The sequence below is a fragment of the Rattus norvegicus genome, chromosome 8, assembly GCF_036323735.1.
Source record: "Rattus norvegicus strain BN/NHsdMcwi chromosome 8, GRCr8, whole genome shotgun sequence".
Classification (NCBI taxonomy): Eukaryota; Metazoa; Chordata; class Mammalia; order Rodentia; family Muridae; genus Rattus; species Rattus norvegicus.
Window position 1 is genome coordinate 66,672,752 of NC_086026.1, and position 13,054 is coordinate 66,685,805.

Below are 13,054 nucleotides of genomic sequence, written 5' to 3' on the forward strand. Positions count from 1 at the left end.
CTTAACCCTTGAGTAGTTAATCCAATTATGGGTCTTAGCCAATTAATGTCGTTCAATTTTTGAAAATCATTAAGAGTTCTTATTTGGTCTCTCATAATTTGTAACTTCTGTGGTCAAATTTCTATAGATTTATTTTATATCTTGGATAATTAATAGAATCTCCTCTTTGTATTTTTTCAGGAGCAATTTGTAATCCCCAACAAGGCAAAATTCTCTTTACCTCACCAAACATTTTTCTAAGGTACCTCCATTTGAATCAGCCAGCAAAATATCATTCATATAATGGTCAATTATTGATTAGGGAAATTTTTATTAATTATTTCTAATAGCTGTTGTACAAAATATTGGCATAAGGTAGGACTGTTCAACATTCCTCATGGAAGACCTTTCCAATGATATCTTTTTGTTAACATGGAGTGGTTAATTATGGGCACAATTAAAGCAAATCTTTATCATGTTCTTGCAAAGGGACTGTGAAAAGACAGTCTTTTAAATCAATCATTATAATGAGTGACGTGACATGCAATGGGATTCCAAGTTGTAAAGAATCCATTGGCCGAATGATTTTATTATTGTCTCAGATCTGTCAACATCCTCCATTTGCCAGATTTCTTTTTAATGACAAATACAAGAGAATTCAGAGGGCTGGTGGACTCTTGGTGTAACTGTTCTAGAATTTGCAAGTTTTCTTTTGTCATAGGCCATTGTTCTATCCGAATAGGTTAGTTAATCAACCACCTTTAATGAAAGGGTCACTGGTGTTTTACTAGCAATCTTTTCCCTACATAAAGTTGAAGAGCCAGTCCCTGCTGTGACCTGTTTATGGACAACTTGGACAGTCTTTGACTATTCTTGGTAAGACTTTTTTAATATCTTTATCAGGAACTTCTTTTATTTAATGGCTTGTCCCTGGCATTGGAGGAATGGTAGTCCACCCTTCTTGTTCTTTCAACAGACCTCTTTTCCATAAATTAATGACTATATCAGCCATATATGGCCTTAATTTTCCTATTTTTGCATTCTGGTTCTATAAATTTAAGCTATTTTACACCTTGTTTTATCTCGGATACACTTTGAACCCCTAGAAATTATAAATCTACCTTCTGAAGAAGCCAATCTGGAGGCTGAGATTTTGATGAGATTGTTGTTACATCTGTTCCATTGTCCTTCTAATGTTAAATTTCAAAAACATTTATACCTATGTTTAGTTTTGGCCTCTGATCATCTATAGAAATTTGTTAAAATATGTTTCTTGATAGCTTCACATTTTTGTTTTATCTATAGAAACAGTTCTGACTTTGATATTTCATTTTAATGTCTATTTTCAGAGTACATGGTTGCTTGTTTGGCAGATGAGTTTCTCTGCTGTTGACCTAAGATGACTGATTTGAATTCTATATTGGAGCCTCAAGAGGCCCCCTGGACATTTCCCAACAAGGGGTTACCCTTTCTATTTCTTGTTGATCTACATTCCTTAGTCCAGTGTCAGCCTTTGCCACACCTTTTGCACACTCCAGAAAGCATAGGTCCTCTTTCAGAATTAGCTTCATTCTTTCTACAACTCTTTTTGAAATGACCTAGTTTACCACAATTCTTTTGAGAGTTTGCAAACTCTCATTTTCTCAAAGCCTATAGAGATCATTTCTCCTATTAAATACATATCACATTAATGAGATTTAATACTAACTATATTTCAAATCCATTCATCTACTGGTGCTAATCTTGCCTTTAGGGTTTGATCACCTTTTTGCACTCAGAATTAGCATTTTCAAAAGCTAAAGACTCGATTAATGTCCTAGCTTGTGAATCTGATACCCTTTTTTCTACAGCTGAAGTCAATCTTTGTAAAAAGTGAATGGATGTTTCTTTTGGACCTTGCATAATTTAAGTAAATAGTTCAAGTCTTCTTCCTGATTCTTTGACCTTGTCCCAAGCATTTAAAGCTGCCATGTTTTAGAATGCCAAGGTTGCTTCATTATGTATGACTTGCATCTGTACTTTAGCATATGGACCTTCACCTAGTAGCTGATCTTAAGAAATAGTGACACCTCTGGCCCTATTTCTCTGTTTTATCTCTCTAGCCTCTTCTCTCCACCATTGTAACTAAGGACCAGATTTATCTAATATTGCTCTTGTCGTATTGTCCCAATCTTGGGAGATTATTCTATTTTGAATTGTCCAAGAATTTAATATCTGCTCCACAAACAGTGAATGCATACCATACATAATTGGTGACACTTTCCCTAAAATTTTCAAATCCAGCATATCTACAGGGTGCCACCTAAATTCTTCTCCAGGGTGACCACTATGTGTCCAGGACGGACTGCGGACTGCAGGACTGGGCAAAGTTAGAGCCCTGCCCTGAGCAGATTCCTGAGAAGGGCTTGACCTTTTCAAAGAAAGAACATGTTCCCGGAAGACTGTTGCCTCATTGTCTAAGAAGAACATCTTGCAGTTTAAGGATTCACCTTATGTCCTTGGGTACTTCCCGGTACTCCCCTAGCCCTAAGCTTCAGTTCCTGCTTCAGAGCTTTAAATGCTGTACACTCCTCTCAATAAACAGAACTTGACAAGAACACTGCTTGGTCTCGCTCCTCTTTCTCGCCCGTTCTTCCACAGTGCGGGTTCCCCTTGACCCCCATGAATAACTGAGCCCCTGCAGGCAGGGGCAACTATGTGTTGACACTTGTCATACACTAACCAGACAAGATAAGGTTGAGTTTCTAAGAAGATTTGACTGACTTTCCTGATTCTCTTTATATGGTGGTGCTGTAGGCTCTGGCCTTATTTCCTCTGTCTCTATTTTAGTAACCTCCTCAATTTTATTGGTAATTTTTTTCTAATTTTTCTTTTAAAGTCTTCTTCATTTTTTATTTTTCATATTTCTCTTTTTGTATTTCTATTCTCTTAGTATTTTCTTTATTTTTATTATATTTTCTAAATTTTCTTCTCTGCTTTTCATATTTCTCTTTTTCTTGTGTCTCTAAAGCCCTTTTCTTTAAGAAAATATAAAAACCATTATGATTATTAAGATTAGAACAAGAAGGGGGTTGGGGATTTAGCTCAGTGGTAGAGCGCTTGCCTAGGAAGCGCAAGGCCCTGGGTTTGGTCCCCAGCTCCAAAAAAAAGAACCAAAAAAAAAAAAAAAAAAAAAAAGATTAGAACAAGAAATAATAGCATAATAACCATAATTGGTAATATGTCAGTTTCAATTAGATTAATTATCTCTTTCATTTTGTTTCTATCTTTAAGCCAATTAAATGACTTTTTTTTCATCTTACTTGTCTTATTCATTTTAATTTTTGTTAATTTTAAATTCTTTATAACTGTCTATGAATTTTTATACCCAGTCTCCCTCTATAACTAAAATATAATTCCAAACATTTTTTTACCTCCTCTGAAGTTTGGCTATGCTCAGATTTCTTCTGTGTATTCTGTCTCCCTCTATGGTTCAGCTCAGACCTCTTACGGTGATTAGCTCAGCTCCTCTCTTTCCTTTCACAGGGAGAGGTATTTCTGCCTTCCATGTGTTTGTTGCCAGTGTCTGCCTAGTCTTACATTTATGGGGTTTAACTGGTAGCTGTGCCTCACCTGATTCTGGAGACCTCCCCTGAAACCTACTGCCACTTTCTGGGGCTGAATTTAGCTATTCTGTATATTCAAACTATGGGCTCTTTATGTCCCAGTTATAGGCAGGAGTGCAACCTCCCCCATGGCTGTGTAGGAGAGTTGGAGGCCATGCTCACTAGATGCTTGACCCTTTCCCTGCATCAAGCTCCAGCTGTACCCCTGGCCCCCACTTTGTTCTGCTGTTGGTCCAAAGTCCATGTGTGCTGGCCCCAGGATTCCACTTCTGACTTTAAATTGTGCTAAATTGGATTTCTCTCTAAGTCTGGATTCTATATAAATTCTTGCCCTGTGTTCAGTGTATAAGTACTTTGGGGTGTTTTCTACACACCACTCCCACTTTCAAATAACTACTGGGTGTTTCTATGCCTGTTCTAGCCTGTTCTAGATCCTGAATAAAGACACAGAGACCTGGTATTTTAATTAGCAAGCTGAAAGCCTAAGCTAGGCAGGTTCTAAGCTATTCTAACATGACTTGGCTGCTAATACACAGACAAATGCCCTGTTAATTTGCCATCTGGTCCTGCTCTGGCTCCCTCTGGTCCATGTGTGTCCTCATGGCTGCTCTTTCATGGTGAGCTCATGGCGAATCCTCCTGGTCTTTCCCCATGGTTTCTCCACACCTTATTCTTATGGTCCTTCTGTCCTTTCTGGTCTCTCTGGGACCCCTTCAATAGGATTGGAAAACCTGTCCTATTTTCTTCTGCCCAGTTAATTGCCTGACCAACTCTTTTATTAACCAATAAGAGAGGTGATGGAGGGCTGGAGAGATGGCTCAGCAGTTAAGAGCACTGACTGCTCTTCCAGAGGTCCTGAGTTCAAATCCCAGCAACCACATGGTGGCTCACAACCATCTGTAATGAGATCTGATGCCCTCTTCTGGTGTGTCTGAAGACAGCTACAGTGTACTTATATATAATAAATAAATAAATCTTTAAAAAAAAAAAAAGAGAGAGGTGATGGAAACCAGACTACAGCCTGGTGTCTGGGCATAGACATTATTGAGGCCTGCCTTCTAACATAGCTGTGGCCATTTTGTTCTATACCTGCAGCAATTTTACGTTGTTGCTATAACATGCTCCCCAGTCATTGACACAGAAAAATAACTTCACTCAGAGTAGGATCATGCTGACCACATACCCTGTTATGTTTTGTATGTCATGAGATTTGTTAATCTTAAGAAATTGCACAACCATAAGCTTCACTTAGGACCCATCAAATTTAAGGTCAATATAAACTGTTATGGGTGAAATAGCTTGAGTCAAGGCCAACCACCAAGCAGCACCTCCAGCACCTTTGTATGAGCTCACTATGGTTTTTGAGGTTTTAGCATTTATAAGCTGGCCCTGAGGAAGGTCAAACACACAGCTTTCAGCTGTTGCCCTGGTTGATCAGTCTTGAGGTGTATGTTCAATAAACCATCCTTGTATGACTGAGATTGGTGTTCATGTGGTTTGTGGGGGAACTCTGGACCCCCAACAGAAATTAGCATCTGAATGCACAGTCCACAAAACCACCCCCCAACATATACCACCATGTCCCACTTTTATATCTTTTTTAGTTAAGATTAAACCAAGGTTCAAGGCCTTGACTAATTCCAATAAGTCAGGTTTGGCCACTTGCCCCCAAGGAAGCAAACAATAATGTTGGCAGGAAAGTCTTTTAATCAGCATGGACAAACATTTCAGTCACCTTCGGGACAGTGATGTGAGCTTTAGTGTAAGTGGATAATTGAGTCATGGAGCCTGAGGTTTGCATGATAAAGCAGTCTCAGTCAAACTGTGTTCTGGCTGTTGGGGATCTCAGACCTGGTTTTGAAAGGTGGCTAAGAGGATCATGAGAGGACTGTTTGTACTTAAGTGAAGGCGAAAAGCTCTAAGTGTTTTCATCCTTGTACCTTTGAACAGTTAGGTGAATGTAGGCCTTATCAATGTGGTCACCAGTTTCCAGGCAGACTGCCCCTTGAGTGATGAACAGCCCTACAGAGCTGAGCAGGAATCTGTCCTAAAGTGATGGGGACAAGACAGACACCTGTTGTATCCCACTGTGGTTACCCTGCAGAGCCAAGTAAGGAGTCTCTGCTTCTTAATAGAAGCAGCTTCTAAATTTGTGTTAGAAGATGCCCATTTAAATCATTTTGGGGGCGGCTTGAATTCTTATTATAAAGATGTAATAACATGCCGCATACAGAAAATGGGTAGATAAATATAACAAATAAGTAGAGTTATTTATATAGCCTAAATAATGTTTTATAAGATAGCTCAGATATTCCAGGTTGGCCCCGAACTTGATCTGTTCTCGGAGATGACATTGAATGTAGGAATTCCTGTCTCCATCTAGTGTGCCAGGGTTACAGGCATACACCATTATACACATTATACTCAGCTACATTTGGGAATTTTTTAAGATTTATTTATTTAATGTATATGAATACACTGTAGCTGTCTTCAGACACCAGAAGAGGGCATCAGATCTCATTACAGATGGTTGTGAGCCACCATGTGGTTGCTGGGAATTAAACTCAGGACCTCTGGAAGAGGAGTCAGTGCTCTTAATCACTGAGTCATCTCTCCGGGCCCTTAAGATTTATTTTTATTTGTGTGTGTGTGTGTCTATGTCTGTGTCTGTATCTGTGTGTGTGTATCTCTGTGTGTGTCTGTTATCTGTATGTGTGTGTTTATATCTGTGTGTGTGTTTTGTGTGTGTGTCTGGGTCTGGGTCTGTATCTCTGTGTATCTGTGTGAGTTCACGCCATGTATGTGCAAGTGCCAAAGAAGTCCAGACAAGGGCAACCAATACCCTTGAGTAGGAGATAAATGATTGTGAGCCATTGTAAAGGCTAAAATTGTTTTAAGTTTTAATTACTATGTTTAAGAGATCTATAAAACACAAAAATTCCTCTAGTCTATAAGTCCCACTTGTCCAAGGATGAATCACTTCCAAGAATGCTGGACCATTGATCGTATAAGATAACAAGGCATGTGTTTTATTTTTTTTTAAGATTTATTTATTTATTATATATAAGTACACTGTCACTGTCCTCAGACACACCAAAAGAAGGTATCAGATCCCATTACAGACTGGGATTTGCTTGTGATTGCTGGGATTTGAACTCAGGGCCTCTGGAAGAGCAATCAGTGCTCTTAACCACTGAGTCATCTCTCCAGCCCCTGGAGCTCTCATTCTTGGTAGTTTGGTAGTTGGGGTTGTTTGTTTGTTTGTTTGTTTGTTTTTTGGAAAGGATTTTCACATAACAGTTTTCCAGAATTCGAAAGTTCTAACCACCTTCTCCTTTCTAATTTTGTTTCCTCAATCCTGGTATCCATATGCAGGCTTTTGTGTTATTAAATGATTTTATTTCATAAGAATGAACTAATCTGATTTTTGGATCATATAGTAAATCTACTTTACTTTTAATTGTTTTTCAATTTTTTGGTGGTGATGGTAGTGTGGTTTTTTTTTTTTTTTTTTTGATTGGGATATTTGTTTGTTTCTTTTTCCAGACAGGGTTTCTCTGTGTAGGCCTGGATATCCTGGAATTCACTCTGTAGACCAGGCTGCCTCTGCCTCTAGCGTGCTTGGATTAAATGCATGTGCCACCACCGCCCAGCTTGTTGTTTGGACTGTTTATTGTTTTGTTTGTACAGGTGTTTTGCCTGAATGTCTGGGTGCCATGTTTGAAATGCCGTGCCCTGGGAGGCCAAAAGAAGGCACTGGATCGCTTGGGCCTGACGTTACAGATGGTTGTGAGCTGTCATGTGGGTGCTGAAGATCAAACCTAGGTGTTCTGGAAGAGCGGTCAGTGCCCTTAACCACTAAGCCACTTCTCCAGCCCCTGTGCTTGATGTTGTAAAAAAACCTCCAAATGGCCTTTCAAGTGGTCAGGCACTGTGTAGTTTGGATCCACTCAGCACACTAGCTGCCATATCAGTCAACAATCTCTATAATGTTTAAGGGCTCCAGATCACACACTTCCCTTTTCTCCACCTACATCCACCTCTCTTTCCTTTGAGGCATAGTGTCATGTAGCCCACGTTCGACCCAGTCTTGTTCTATGGTTGAGGCTGATCTGAAACCCCTGGTTCTTCTGCCTTAACCTCACAAGTGCTTGGCTGGCAGCTGTTTACCATCACACCCAGTTTAAGGAGCGATGGGCATCAAACCCAGGGCTTTATGCACGCTAGGCAAGCACACTACCTGCTGGGCTACATCCCTAATGCTCACTCCCATTTTTCTTTCCTTTTTCTTTTGAGACGGTCTTTGTTGTATAGGCTGGTTTCTCAGTTGTTGATCTATTGCTGTGAAGAGACACCATCACCAAGGCAAATCTTATAAAAGGAAGCTTTTGATTGGACACTTCCTTATAGTTTCAGAGGCTTGGTCCATTATCATCATGACAAGTAGGACAGTGGCACACAAGCAGGTGCTAGGGCAGTAGCTGAGAGTTACATTTTGATCCTTAGGCAGAGAGGCAGAAAGAGAGAGACTGGGCCTGGCAATGGGCTCTGGAAATCTCCAAGCAAACACATCCAGTGACATGCTTCTTCCAACTAGGCCACACCCCCTAATCCTTCTAATCCTATCAAAGAATGCCAGGCTTGCCTCAGACTTGTATCCTAGCACTTGAGAGAAAGAGGCAAGGGTACTGTTATGAGCTTGAGGCAGCCTGAACTGCACAATGAATTAAAACCCAGCCTGGGCTACACAATAATATCACCACCACTACAAAAATAAACTGTCATTCATAGAACTTATGCTTTCCCTGGCATTAAAATATTTCTGACAAAAACAGAGTTTTCTCTGTTATTGCCATTTTTGCCATATTCTTTGCAATGTACTAAATAAACTTACTCTCTCTCTTTAATAAAAAAAAGGGGGGGTTGGGGATTTAGCTCAGTGGTAGAGCACTTGCCTTGCAAGAGCAAGGCCCTGGGTTCGGTCCCCAACTCCAAAAAAAAGAAAAAAGAAAAAAAAAGGGGGGGAGGTCTAGAAAGATGATTTAGTGGTTAACAACATTGACTGCTCTTGCAGAGGACCAGGGTTTGATTCCCTGCACCCACACAGTAGCTTACAACCATCCCCAGCTCCAAATCCATCAATCCAGAGGATCCAGTGCCCTCTTCTGACTTCAGAGGGCACTGGACACACACAGTACACTCATACACATAAAATTAGATAAATCTAAAGCAAAGGTGGGCACTTTAAGATGACTCGTTAGGCGGTAAGAACCTGATACCAAGCCTGGTAACCTGAGTTTGATTTCTGGGACCTACATAGTGGAAGGAGAAAATTGACTCTTCCACATATGTGACACACCATGAAGTGCTCATACACACACACACACACACAGAGAGAGAGAGAGAGAGAGAGAGAGAGAGAGAGAGAGAGAGAGAGAGAGAGAGAGACTGAAAATATAATTTTAAACCCTGTGTGTTTGAGACAGGCCACATGTAGCTGACCTCAGACCCACTACAGAACAAGGCCAGCCTTGAACTGCTTCCAACCCCCAAGTGCTGAGATTACATGTATGTGCCATCACGCCTGGCTTTTTTCCTATTGATAAACTTTTGGGTTATTACCAATTTTAGGTCATTATGAATAATGTTTCTTGATTGTGGGAATCAACTATTTGTAGAAACACATGTTTTCATTCCTCTGGGGCTGATAACTAGGCATGAGATTGTTTGGTTACTAGGTAAGTATATATTTAATTTTCCTTGGTTAAATAGCTATTACCCTTTTACCTACTTCTAAATTGGGTCATTTAGACAGGGAGCACAAGAGCACGAATGCATTGGGTATTGAACTCATGGCTTGGAGCATGCTAAGCCTACACTCTACCACTAAGCTAGGCCTCATCCTCCTTGCTTTCCTGTTGAGTTGTAAGAGTTCATTTTTGTTTTGTCTCTTTCTTTTTAAGACAAGGGTTTTACTATGTAAACCAGGCTGGCCATGAACCTACAGAAATCCTTCTGATTTGGCCTTTCCGATGCTGGGATTACAGGGATGAGCTCCTATGCCCAACTCTAAAACTCAAATCTACTTCCACATGGTGGTGGTGCAGCCCCTGAATCTCAGCACTCAGAAGGCAGAGGCCAGTGGACCCCTGTGAGCTACAGGACAGCCAGGATTACACAGGTTACTTACAGGAGCAGAAATGACTCAAAGACAACTGTATCATCAAGACCATCCCGGCATGGATGATGGCTCACAAAGCTGAGAACCTGGAGCACACGGCACAGCCTTTGGGCAGCTCAACAAGCTGGAAAGTGTCATTTCCAGGTAACTGATCTAAAGCTCTCCCAGGCAGCTCAACTGGCTCCTGCATCTCCCATAGTTGAGCTTGTCTCAAGAGTCTTCTTTGCAACTCAGTTTTTGTCCTCTGAAAGGGACTCTTATTAGCTTTTATTGTTTAATCTGTCGGGGAGGGGCCTAGTGAACCTGGTCACTTTCAGGGACTTCCTGAAGCTATTTTGAGTTCTTTACCTTCCTACTTGAGGAGCTTTCTGAAGGATAGAATGTTTCAATCTCAGAGGAAATTGTTACATAAAAGCATAGGGCCATCCTGCTAAGAAGTTGCCTTTGTTTTTGTTCTTTCATTGTGCCCAGACACTTATCAAACTTACTTTAATTATTTACCTTTGTCTTTCCCAAATATGTTTATTACATTTTATTTGTTTAGTTTTGAGACTGGTTTTTGATATGTAGGTCAAAATGGCCTTGTGACTTTTGATCCTTCTGTTTCAATCTCTTGAGTACTAAGATTATTGGTGAGTGCCTGTTAGTAGTACAGCTCTGAAGGGAAAGGTATCCTGGCAGTTGGGAACCAAGGAATACCACAAAGTCACACCTTACAACAAACCTCACACTAGCAATTTATTGGGAAAGACACCAAAGGGCAGTGCCTCTGCTGGGGTGAGAAGAAGCAGAGAACTTCGAAGAAAGCAGACATTATGTAGGGTTTGTTGGGGAGGGTTGGGGTAGAGTTTTACAGGATGGAGATAGCTAGGATTTCAAGTCTTGAGTTTAAGGTGAGCCCTGAGCCCAGGAATTGGTGAGTTTTCGAGCTCAGAGATTGGTGGGTTTTCAAAACCAGGAAGTGAGCTTAAACCTTTTATCCTACAGGGCTACCACACACAACTGGCCTATTTATTGTATTGTAAAAGTAGCTTTTGCTGGAAGCCATGATAAATGATTATGATCTGAGCTACGTGGGAGGTTGAGGAAGAGAGATTGCAAATTCAAGACCAGTCTGGGCTACAGAGCAGTACCATGTTTCAAAATAAAAAAAATTTAAGCCAGGTAGTGGTAGTATGTTCCCTGAATCTCAGCACTAAAGAAGGAGAGGCAGGTAGATATCTGAGTTCAAGGCTGTCTGGTCTACAAAGTGAGTTCCAAATAGCCAGAGCAATGCAGAGAAACCCTGTCTTGAAAAAGAGCAAGATAAAACAAAATTTTAAAAGGAGCTAAAAGTACAGCTCAATGGTAGAATAGGTGCCTAGCATATGTGAGGACCTGGGTTCAACTTCTAGTAACTGCAAACAAATTATTTTATTGCAGTTTTATTTAGTGTGTGTGCAAGTACATGTGCACATGCACACTCAAGTATACCTGTGCATGTGTGGAGGACAATTTATGGGAGTCAGTTCTCTTCTATCACCATGGATCAAAATTATCAGGCTTAGTACCTTTACCAGATGAACCATGTCACTGGCCCATAACATTTCTTAAATATAAAAATAACAAAATGAAGAGACGGATTAGTTGGTCAAGTGCCTGCCAACTATGCATGAAGACTTGCATTGTACCCGTGGAAAAGCTGGCACAATGACAAACATCTAAATCCCTAAGGTTCCAAATATCACTGAGGGAAGACCTTAGACTCAGATAGTATGCAAAACAAAAAGTGTTTGTTTATTTTGCAGAAAAAGCTAGCATGCTATCCTCAACAAGAATTGGCATTTCAGATAGATGCATTCAAGGACCTTTTATAACCGCTTAATTGCTTCTGAGATAACAGCAGACTCCTAAACCTTAGGGCACATTCCAAGGGGTTACAGAAACCACTAACCAAAGGCATAAAGAAGATATACACCACAGAACCCCAGGTGCAAAAACAGGAGATAAGATATTGACTGGGTTTGTCTAAACAAAACTTCAAGGATGGCTTAGTTACAGTCTTAAACTTTCCATGACCTTGCAAGCTAGTAACAAATGGTGAAAGCTAAGCCAGATAATTGCTCCTAGTGTATATGCACTTAGGCATTCTCTGTTATAACCTCTTATTCAATTTATGACTGAATTTATGTGCAGACTCACAGTGAGCTTTTTTACCATATGAACACACGTTCTGAGAGCCTACAAGTCCTGAGAACAAAAGACAGAAATTAGTCCCCCTCTCCTCTTCTCCCCAAGACTTTAACTTAGAGAAGCACAATCCCCTACAAGACTTTACCTAGCCTCTCGCTGTTCTCATCACAAGGTGCTAAACCAGAGGTTGCAACCTCCAGCTCTAGAGCAATTGGGATAGGCAGATGAGCTGTGGAAGCAGAGTACCTTATACCCAGGATAGAGAGCAAATGGTCCATGGCCTAGTTTCTGAGTGGAGACGGAATGGGATACAAAAAGTGAACTCTTCGAACCTCAACACTGATGGAGAAAAAGAATCCCTGAAGCTCACTGGTCGATTCCCAGCACCCACATGTCAGTGCACATCCATCTGTAGCTCCAGTTCCAGAGATCTGATGCCCTTTTCCAGCCTCAGCAGGCACCAGGCACACACAGGGTACACGTTCATACATACAGGCAAAGCACTCATGCACATAAAATAAAAATAATTTTGTAAAGCGTCTCTTCTACTCTGTCATCTGGTTTGGCTACAGCATCAAGAAACTTCAGACACGGGGTTGGGGATTTAGCTCAGTGGTAGAGCGCTTGCCTAGGAAGCTCAAGGCCCTGGGTTCAGTCCCCAGCTCCGAAAAAAAGAACCAAAAAAAAAAAAAAAAAGAAAGAAAAAGAAAAAAAGAAACATCAGACACTACTGATTAAGCCAAAATACCTTCTGAGACAATGCGTGTTCTTCTGAAAGATGGTACAATCAAAGATGTCAAAGACAATAAATCAAATGTGCTCAAATGGGGCTAAAATAATCTACAACTTTAGGGTTTTGACACTTGCTTCTTGTTCCCAAATATAAATAATACCACCTCATAAATCCACCTTACAATTTTGTTTACAAAGGGAAAATCTTTACCCTTTAATCCTTGCTGTAAATTACAATTTCTGATTGGTAATCTAGAAAGACTCAGGATTCTACATAGCCAGTGTAAACATCCCTAAGTTCAGCTCTCCTTTGAGAAGCCCACAGTCACACGCAGGTATGTCTTGTCTTCTTCTGGGGGCCTCTTTTTCTTAACCATCATGCTTA

At 40.5% G+C, this 13,054-nt stretch overlaps 1 long non-coding RNA gene across 1 annotated transcript; it reads left to right on the forward strand.

Annotated features, from left to right (window-relative positions):
- Nucleotides 1-344: 344 nt before the first annotated feature.
- LOC134479975 (uncharacterized) lies at nt 345-2,576 on the forward strand. The gene is made up of 2 exons (XR_010054049.1): nt 345-855; nt 2,263-2,576. It is a non-coding gene; the product is annotated as an uncharacterized LOC134479975 (long non-coding RNA).
- The last annotated feature ends 10,478 nt before the right edge of the window (nt 2,577-13,054 follow it).